This window comes from Sus scrofa, chromosome 3 (genome assembly GCF_000003025.6).
Source record: "Sus scrofa isolate TJ Tabasco breed Duroc chromosome 3, Sscrofa11.1, whole genome shotgun sequence".
NCBI classification, from domain to species: Eukaryota; Metazoa; Chordata; class Mammalia; order Artiodactyla; family Suidae; genus Sus; species Sus scrofa.
The window spans coordinates 18,387,365-18,398,149 of NC_010445.4; the positions used below are offsets into that span (position 1 = coordinate 18,387,365).

The 10,785-nt window shown below is 47.8% G+C and overlaps 1 protein-coding gene across 5 annotated transcripts in view; it reads right to left on the reverse strand.

Moving 5' to 3' along the window:
• Positions 1 to 566, reverse strand: part of SGF29 (SAGA complex associated factor 29) — a 33,133-nt gene extending 32,567 nt beyond the window's left edge. For 4 of the 5 annotated variants that reach the window (XM_021088031.1, XM_021088034.1, XM_021088032.1 and 1 more), the window contains exon 1: positions 266 to 566. The gene's annotated coding sequence lies outside the window, so the exon portion shown is untranslated. The remainder of the gene's footprint in view (positions 1 to 265) is intronic. The other variant, XM_021088030.1, reaches the window with a different exon arrangement.

A 10,785-nucleotide genomic window follows, 5' to 3' on the forward strand; every position in this document is an offset into this window, starting at 1 on the left:
AGCCACGGAGCCAAGCTCCACGTGCAGCGGCTTCCCACCCTCTTCCAGCCGGCGAGCGCAGGCGCAGTCAGTTACCAGAGAAGGTCGGCGCCAGCCCTCCCTCCCAGCGCCCCGCCTCTCCCGGTCCAGGGCGCGTGCGCACTGCCTCTCAAGAGCTGCCTCAGCGACGCCCGAGAACAGGGACCCCCCGGCCCTCCGCTCCCGCCATTCTCCGAGCGGGGGTGCGGGGAGCCAAGCAGTGCCTCAGACCACGACGTATACCCACCTACAGAACCACGGGTGGAATAAGCAAGTCGCGCTGGAAACTGCGACGGCGGGAGCAGGCGCGTCTTCCCTCGAATGCCTTTCAGAGTCTGCGGATAACAACGCGCTCACGTTCGAAGATTCGCGGCGGCTCAAGAACCACGCACGCTTTTTCCCTTTTATGAGCAGCGCGAGACCCTCTCTACGCGTGCGCTGTCTTCCTCTCTACGCGTGCGCTCTCTTCCCGTGCCGCGCTGCTCCTTGGGAAATGTAGTTTTTACTTGGACACAGAGTTTCCGCCTCTTCAGCTGAACCTTGTTTTAACCAACCAGAGCGTGTTTTCAGTATCCACTCCTATTACCAAAACCTCGATGAAACAATAAAAAAATTTTTAAACGAGCAGATTGTTGATTGAAGGGGGAGCAGTGGGCATATGAGAACTCTGTACTTGTTCCTTCAATTTTGCTGGAAAGCTAAAACTGCTTCAAAAATTAAAGTTCATTTAAAAAATGTTAAAAATAAATAGAAATAAGCAGATCTGTAAACCCAGATATCATTCTTTTAGAGAGTATTGTCAGGAACATATTGTCATTGTGAGCAAATGTTTAACCACAACGGTTTACATCCTAGTATCTTGTAATCTCTTACATAACCCATACCAAATTTTACGTTTGTTTGGTACACTTGCCTGCTCAGGGAGGTTAGGATCCACTGTTTTATTCACCTATATACACCCATAGTGGCTGGTATATAATAAGCGTTCTATTTTTTAAAATTCATATTAGAGTCTTAGACTTCAACACAAACCATTTCAGCCCAAAACTTAATGCAACATTTTTTACCATCAAACTTACTCTTCTTTCTGTGGTCTCTCAGTAAGTTGCATGACCATCTACCCAGTCTCAGTTCTATATCCTGCGTTTTATGGGGTTTACAGAAGCAAGGAGTTCGCATTTTCGTGTTTATTGAAGTCTCAGGAGTTCCCGTAGTGGCGCAGCTGAAATTAATCTGACTAGCATCTGTGAAGACACAGGTTTGATCCCTGGCCTTGCTCAGTGGGTTAAGGGTCAGGCATTGCCATGAGCTGTGGTGTAGCGGCTCTGATCCTGTGTTGCTGTGGCTGTGGTGTAGGTCAGCAGCTGTAGCTCCAATTGGACCCCTAGCCTGGGAACATCCATGTGCCGCGGGAGAAGCCATAAAATAAAATTTTTTAAAAAAATGAAGTCTCAGAAGCTATTTCTCCTGAATGGCAAATGTCAATTTTATTTTCTCCTCAAGGGAGATTTGGGGCTCGTTTTGGGGCGGGGGTGTCTGTGCCATGGCATGTGGAAGTTTCCCAGCCAGGGATCCAACCTGCACCACAGCTGTAACCTGAGGCATAGCAGTGACAACACTGGATCCTTAACCCACTGAACAAGAGGGAACTCCTGGGGCTCAATTTTTTTGTTTGTTTGAATTTATCTTTAATTTCTGAAGTTTCCTGCAATAACTATGTATCAGTTAACATGTATCACTGGATTAATCTTTTTTCTTTTTCTTTCTTTCTTTTTTTTTTTTTTTTTTTTTTTTTTGCTATTTAGGGCTGCACCCACGGCATGTGGAAATTCCCAGGCTAGGGGTCAAATCAGAGCAACAGGAGCTCCTGTCGTGGCGCAGCGGAAATGAATCCGACTAGGAACCATGAGGTTGCTGGCTCTATCCCTGGCCTCGCTCACTGGGTTAAGGATCTGGCGTTGCCGTGAGCTGTGGTGTAGGTCACAGACGCGCCTCCAATCTGGCGTTGCTGTGGCTGTGTATTAGGCCGGCAGCTGTAGCTCCGATTCGACCCCTAGCCTGGGAACCTCCATATGCCACAGGTGCAGCCCTGAGAAGACAAAAAGACCAAAAAAAAAAAAAAAAAATCAGAGCAACAGTTGCCGGCCACAGACACAGCCACAGCCACAGCATGCCAGATCCTTAACCCACTGAGTGAGGCCAGGGCTTGAACCCACATCCTCATGAATCCTAGTTGGGTTCCTTAACCACTGAGCCACAAGGGGAACTCTAATCTTTTACGTATTTTACAGTGTTGCCCATATGTAAGAAATAGCTCTGTCTTCACATCCAAATTTCTCAAAAGAATCATCTGTCTGCAGTTTTTCTTCGTTTTTCTTCTTTTGCGGGTTTTTTTGGGTTTTTTGGTCTTTATAGGGCTGAACCCATGACATGAGGAAGTTCCCAGGCCAGGGGTCAAATCAGAGCTGCAGCTGCCGCTTACACCACAGCCACAGGAATGCCAGATCCAAGCCACATCCTCGACCTATGCTGCAACTTGCGGCAACGCCAAGTCCCTTAACCTGCAGAGCGAAGCGGGACCACATCCTCACGGATGCTTGCTGGGTTCTTAACCTGCTGAGCCACAAGGAAGAATTCCCGTCCTCAGTTTTCATTTTCTCGACTCCCACTTGGCAACAATGGCTGAGCCAGCATCAGGGAGTTACCCTTGACCTCACTCCTTCCCTTCCCTCCCATATTCAATTCATCACTGTGTCTGCAGTATAAAAATGACAACTCACATTTGTTGGACACTTATCTCACATCAGGCACCGTTGAAATGCTTTCCATGTGTTCGTCCATATAACGTAGTCCATCCACTTTTTGTGGCCACCGCACTCACACTGGTCCAGGGTGCCTCTACTCTTGCCCAAACAACTACCAAATCTTTTCTTTAAAAAAAATTCCCAGGAGTTCCCGTCATGGCTCAGCAGAAACAAATCTGACTAGCATCCATGAAGACACAGGTTTGATCCCTGGCCTCGATCAGTGGGTTAAGGATCCGGCGTTGCCATGAGCTGTGGTGTAAGTCGCAGGCACGGCTCGGATCCTACACTGCTGTGGCTGTGGTGTAGGCCGGCAGCTGTAGATCCCATTCGACCCCCAGCCTGGGAACCTCCATATACCATGGGTGCTGTCCCAAAAAGAAAAAAAAAAAAAAACCCAAAAAACAAAACAAAAAAAAAACACCCAAACATACAAAAAAACCCAGATGCAGAGTTACTCATTTCTCACTTTTTTTTTTTTTTTTGTCTTTTTTCCTTTTCTTGGGCCACTCCCACACATATGGAGGTTCCCAGGCTAGGACTCGAAACGGAGCTGTAGCCACCAGCCTATGCCTACAGCACAGCTCACGGCAATGCTGGATCCTTAAACCACTGAGCAAGGGCAGGGATCAAACCCGCAACCTCATGGTTCCCAGTCGGATTCATTAACCACTGGGCCACGATGGGAACTCCTCGTTTCTTACTTGATGGTACACTGTCATCATTGGGCTCTGCCTGGCCTCTCTCTTGTTTTATATGTTTATGGTCTTTTATCTCTTTTCTCCACTCCTCTCACGTACATTCTTCAGTGTGTGTCCCCAGTGTGTGTGGGACTGTCTTTATAAGACATGCGTTGTTTAGTGTGCGTGTTTTTTGGTTTTGTTTTTTTTTCAAGGCTGCAGCCAGATCTGAGCCTCGTCTGCAACCTACACCACAGCTCTCGGCAATGCCAGATCCTTACCCCACTGAGCGAGGCCAAGGTATTGAGTCTGCGTCCTCATGGAGACAGGTCGAGCTCTTAACCCCCTGAGCCATAATGGGAGCTCCAGTGTCCATGTATTTTTAATTTACCTAAGTGATATCATGCTACAAATCTCATTCTATTTCTTTTTCTTTTTTCTTTTCTTTTTTTTTTTTTTTTTTGCTTTTGGGGGCCATACCCAAGGCATATGGAGGTTCCCAGGCTAAGGGTCCAGCTGGAGCCACAGCTGCTGGCCTGCACCACAGCCACAGCAACACCAGATCTGAGCTGCCTCTGCAACCTACACTGCAGCTCATGGCAACGCCGGATCCTTAACCCAGTGAGCGAAGCCAGGGATCGAACCTGCATCCTCATGGATACTAGTCGGGTTTGTTACCACTGAGCCATGATGGGATCTCCATTTCCCTCCTCTCTTTACTTCCATATCTCCTACTCATTTTCATCTACCTGACTGAGTCAAATCCGTCTGTCATAATCTCTCAAAGCACCATGGAGATCTCCTCTGATGATGACGGCAACACGAATGTCACACTTTTACCTGTTTGTGATATAATTTGATTGATGGCTCTCCTAACCCTCACCTCTTCTATGATCAACTCATCAAGGCGAGGTTCAGATCTGTTTATGCTCATCACTGTCTTGTCGTGGTCTGTACACGGGGATTGGAAAGGAATTTCACGACCCATATTGGAGGGAAAAGAAAGAAGAGTTTATTGAGCATGGCGAAATGGAGAGAAAGAGTCTGTTGAGATAAGAGACTTCCTGACTGGAGTTCCTGTCGTGGCTCAGTAGTTAACGAATCCAACTAGGAACCATGGGGTTGCGGGTTCGATCCCTGGCCTTGCTCAGTGGGTGAAGGATCTGGCATTGCCGTGAGCTGTGGTGTAGGTCGCAGAGGTGGCTCCGATCCCGTGTTGCTGTGGCCCTGGTGTAGGCCGGCGGCTATGGCTCCGATTCGACCCCTAGCCTGGGAAACTCCATAGGCCGTGGGAGTGGCCCTAGAAATGGCAAAAAAAAAAAAAGAGAGAGAGAGAGAGAAACTTCCTGATAATCAGGGAGAGCCGATACCACCAAGAGTGTGGTCATGTCTGTTTTTATAACCCAGGGAGAGGAGGGGTCTCGCAACACACCTGCTGACCTACTGATTGGTTGGATACACTTGCTGGTTGGTTGGGGGGCATATAAGACCCCTATGGGGAGGGTGAGGAGTTAGTCAAGTACTTTTTCTAGGAGGGGACGGGGAGAAAGAGGCCAGGCTGCTCAAGGTGGGGGAGGGGCATTACTGTGAGTTGGGTGGGGCGATGATAAGGGTCTGATAATTCTTGCCTTGGCCAGAGGCTTTGAGTTCAATGTCCTTGAAGGGACCTTGAAGTCCAACATGTACCTTTAGCACTTAGCCTAGTGCCTGGCCCATCATATACATATTTGTTCGATGAAAGTGTAAGAGGAGACGTTATTTCCGCTCAAGGAGGACCACGGAGGGGGCAGCATCTTGGTGGGTGATTGCTACAGAATTTAGCCCTCGGCCCTGCAGGACTAGAAATTCCATATTGTCAGCAACCTCCCAGGATAGACTCACACTGATGCGACTCACAAGAGACTGAGGTATAAACCAGGAGCCCACCGAGCCATAGAGAGGTAGAACTGTGGAGCTGACCAGAACACTCCCTTTGTCTGGCAGCACAGTCCCTCCCTGTGAGAGAGCTATAGCATGGCAAAGAAATCTGGGCCTCCTCATCCTTAAGTCTCATCATTTCAGAGCATCACACGTGAGACGCTTTTCCAAAGAGCCTTGACTTTCCAAAAAGATGCAGCAGGAGTTGCCGTGTGGCTCAGCAGAAAAGAATCTGACTAGGAACCATGAGTTTGCGGGTTCGATCCTTGGCCTCGATCAGTGGGTTAAGGATCTGGCATTGCTATGGCTGTGGTGTAGGCTGGCAGCTGTAGCTCCGATTAGACCCCTAGCCTGGGAACTTCCATATGCTGCAAGTGCATCCTTAAAAAACAAAACAAACAAACAAACAAAAGTCACAGCAATCTTTATCGAAAGTCTCTTGGGTTCAAGTGCAGAGAGTTATTATATACCATACTTTCCTAACAATCTCTTTACAAATTCCTCCATTGACACAGAGTTCCACAGCTAAGGGCAGTGCTCGCATCTTTCTCCCCTTGTTGCCTTCTCTCCCTCCAGAACTGGCTTTTTACATATTGCAAAAAATATGTTCAAATATGTTGAAAAAAAAAAGAAAAGAATTGGCTTTTTACATGTAGTATTGATACTGCAACACTGCATTCACATTGTATGGTATTTTCCCTGGTCACAGACAAAAGAAGCCATATCATGACCAGCAGGTGGCGCAGTGTGCATGGAGCCTAGCTGTGGGGGAAGGGTATGAAATCAACTAACTCTTATTTTTTATTTTTATTTTTATTGTCTTTTGTCTTTTGAGGGCTGCACCGGCAGCATATGGAGGTTCCCAGGCTAGGGGTTGAATTGGAGCTGTAGCTGCCAGCCTACACCACAGCCACAGGCATGCCAGACCTGAGCCATGTCTGCAACCTACACCGCAGCTCATGGTAACGCTGGATCCTTAACTCACGGAGCGAGGCCAGGGATCGAACCTGCCACCTCATGGTTCCTAGTCGGATTCGTTTCCACTGCTCCACAACGGGAACTCCGCAATAAATTAACTCTTAAAAATTTCCTTTTCCTTGGAGTTCCCATCGTGGCGCAATGGTTAACGAATCCGACTAGGAACCATGAGGTTGCGGGTTCGGTCCCTGCCCTTGCTCAGTGGGTTAATGATCCGCCATTGCCATGAGCTGTGGTGTAGGTTGCAGACGCGGCTCGGATCCCGCGTTGCTGTGGCTCTGGCGTAGGCCGGTGGCTACAGCTCTGATTCAACCCCTAGCCTGGGAACCTCCATATGCCGCAGGAGCGGCCCAAGAAATAACAAGACAAAAAAAAAAAAATTTCCTTTTCCTCTCTCCTTCTAAAACAGTTATACACATGAAAAGGTCAAACATTGCTGAGATCTAGAATCTATAATGGAGAAAGTCAAAGTTCTCTATAATCTCAGCTGAGGATATAACCCCTATGGAGAGTTTAATACACATCCCATTGCCCCCCCCCCTTTTAGTCTTTTTAGGGCTGCACAGGCAGCATATGGAGGTCCCTAGGCTTGGGGTCAAATTGGAGCTATAGCTGCCAGCCTACACCACAGCCACAGCAATGCCAGATACCAGCCATGTGACCTACAGCAAACCTACACCACAGCTCATGGCAACGCTGTGTGTTTTTTCAATAACTAAACTAATTTTTCTTACAGAAATAGGATTATAGGAGTTCCCGTTGTGGTTCAGTGGTAACAAACCCAATTAGTACCTGTGAGGACGTCGGTTCGATCCCTGGCCTCATTCAGTGGGTTAAGTATCTGGCGTTGCTGTGGCTGTGGGGTAGGCTGGCGGCTATAGCTCCAATTTGACCCCTAGCCCAGGAACGTCCACATGTCACACAAAAGCAAAAGAAAGAAAGAAAGAAAGAAAGAAAGAAAGAGAGAGAGAGAGAGAGAGAGAGAGAGAGAGAGAGAGAGAGAGAAAGAAAGAAAAAAGAAAGAAAGAAAGAAAGAAAGAAAGAAAGAAAGAAAGAAAGAAAGAAAGAAAGAAAGAAAGAAAGGATTTTAGATGTGCTTGCACAGCAACCTCTTTGGTTCAGGCTTGCCTTGGAGGTGGAGGAGTGAGGGGGCAGGGTCTCCCTGGGGTGTCGGGTGGGGCAGGCACCCCGCGGTGCGAGGGGCACTAGGTCCTGCCCTTGAAGAAGAGCAGGGGGCTCCACAGCCGTGTCCTGCTCTCCCACCACTTGCTCAGCCTGCAAGGCCCTGGTCATACCCAACAAAAGATTACTGGAATATTTTCCTCTGTAAGGATGGAGTGATGGATGCTTCAGGTTAAGAAGCCACCAAGCAGCACTCAAGGATCACCCTGATGGACCTCCAGGATGCTCTTGACTTTCATCAGAATGCCACTTTTTTTTGTCTTTTAGTGCCGTACCCACAGCATATGGAGCTGTAACCTACACCACAGCTCATGGCAACACTGGATCTTTAACCACTGAGCAAGGCCAGGGATTGAACCCATGCCCTCATGTGTACTAGTCAGGTTCTTAACCTGATGAGCCACAATGAGAACTCCTGTTTTTCATTTTCATATTTGAGAAAATTGATAGATGTGCTGAATCATCATATACTTGTTGACAGACTTAGTATTTAAAAAATTTTTTTTCTTTTCTTTTTTTTTTTTGTCCTTTTGTCTTTTCTAGGGCCGCTCCCGCGGCATATGGAGGTTCCAAGGCTAGGGGTCTAATCGGAGCTGTAGCTCCCGGCCTACACCACAGCCACAGCAACGCAGGATCTGAGCCACATCTGTGACCTACACCACAGCTCACGGCAATGCCAGATCTTTAACCCACTGAGCAAGGCCAGGGATCGAACCCACAACCTCATGGTTCTTAGTCGGATTCATTTCCGCTGTGCCTTGAGGGGAACTCTGGTAGTATTTTTAAATAGCACTGAACTGGAGGCAGGAGACCCCTGGCTCCTAAGTCGGGACTAGAATTCCCTTGTGCTCCAAATGCTTTGGTTAACCACACGCATGACACTTTTTCCCCCCTCGAAACTTCCTGGGACACTGTTCCCTGACTTCTTGGTCTATCTGACTTTTCCTCTCCTCCTTTCCAAGTCAGCTAATACATGACCTTCCCTGGGAGTTACTCCTAAATCTGGATTAGGTTCACCTTGCGGCTTGAATGTGCTTTCCCCACATTACTTATTACACGGCATGACAACATGTGGGACACTAGCCTGTCTATGTGCCTGTCGCATGTGGGATCCGTGTTCTGCTTCCTTTTGAATCCCAGCACCAAGCAAGTGCCTGGCATAGATTTAGTGCCCTAACATTGTAGCGTGAAGAATGTTAGCCTCTCTGGTCCTTACTTCCTCCTCAGTTAAATGGGGTTGGCTTAGCTGATCTCTAGGGAGACATCCAGTAGTAGAATTGTTTATTCTAGAATCTTCTGGAGTTCCCGTCATGGCTCAGTGGTTAACACGTCCAGCTAGGAACCATGAGGTTGTGGGTTCGATCCCTGGCCTCCCTCAGTGGGTGAAGGATCCGGCATTGCCGTGAGCTGTGGTGTAGGTTGCAGACACGGCTCGATCCCACGTTGTTGTGGCTCTGGTGTAGGCCGGCGGCTACAGCTCCGAATGAACCCCTAGCCTGGGAACCTCCATAAGCTGCGGGTACGGCCCTAAAAAGGAAAAATAAGTAAATAAATAAAATAAAAGAAAGTAATTGAATCTTCTACTATAGTTTTATCTGGTCATCTGTCTTCTTTAGTTACCAGGAGAAACGTGTGATGTCTGTATTATGCTGAAAACGATATTATTTATTGCTATACCATTTCAATAACTATAATGCAAAAACTTGGATTATAGTATACATAATGTTCTATAGCTTACTATTTTTCACTTAACAATGTATTATGGGAGCTCCCTTGTGGTGGAGTGGGTTAAGGATCTGGCATTACCACTGCAGCAGCTCGGTTCACTGCTATGCCATAGGTTCGATACCAGGCCCAGGAACTTTCACATGCCATAGGCGTGGCCAAAACAAAAAATAAAAACAAAAATAAAACAATGCATTATGGAAAACTTTCTCCCCTCGGAACTAGAAATGTAGCTTTTTCTTTCGTCTTTTTAGGGTCTCATGCACGGCATACGGAGGTTCCCAGGCTAGGGGTCCAAACGGAGCCAGCCTATGCCACAGTCACAGCAACTCGGGATCCGAGCTGAGTCTGCAACCTATAGCACAGCTCACGGCAATGCCCGATCCTTAACCCACTGAGCGAGACCAGGGATCGAACCCAAGTCCTCATGGATGCTAGTCGGGTTCGTTATCTGCTGAGCCATGACAGGAATTCCTATAGCTTTTTCTTTTTGACAGCTACAGAATGTTTCACAGAAGGATGTTGATCAGTCAGTCACCTATGCATGGTCATTTATGTTGCATCCTGTTTTTCACAACTACAAACAAGGCTAGGGGCATTTTCTTTCTTTCTTTCTTTCTTTCTTTCTTTCTTTCTTTCTTTCTTTCTTTCTTTCTTTCTTTCTTTCTTTCTTTCTCTCTTTCTTTCTTTCTTTCTTTCGCTTTTTGGGGCCATTGCATATGGAAGTTCCCAGGCTAGGGGTTGAATTGGAACTACAGCTGCCAGCCTATACCACAGTCACAGCAACACGGGATCCAAGCCATGTCTGTGACCTATACAACAGCTCATGGCAGTTCCGGATGCTTAACCCACTGAGTGAGGCCAGGGATCATACTCGCATCCTCATGAATCATAGTTGGGTTCATTACTGCTGAGCCGTGACAGGAACTCCAATGCTGGGAGTATTTCTGTAGGCGACTTCTCAGTGGGTATGTGCATTTAGCATTCTTATTGGGAGTTCCCACTGTGGCACATCAGAAGCGATTCTGGGAGTTCCCGTCGTGGCGCAGTGGTTAACGAATCCGACTAGGAACCATGAGGTTGCGGGTTCGGTCCCTGCCCTTGCTCAGTGGGTTAATGATCCGGCGTTGCCGTGAGCTATGTGGTGTAGGTTGCAGACGCGGCTCGGATCCCGCGTTGCTGTGGCTCTGGCGTAGGCCGGTGGCTACAGCTCCGATTCAACCCCTAGCCTGGGAACCTCCATATGCCGCGGGAGCGGCCCAAGAAATAGCAACAACAACAACAACAACAAAAAGACAAAAGACAAAAAAAAAAAAAAAAAGAAGAAGAAGCGATTCTGACTAGTATCCATGAGAATGGGGCATCGATCCCTGGCATGCTCAGTGGGTTAAGGATCCGGCGTTGCCGTGAGCTGTGGTGTAGACACAGCTCAGATCCCTCATTGCTGTGGCTGTGGTGTAGGCCTGCAGCTGTAGCTCTGA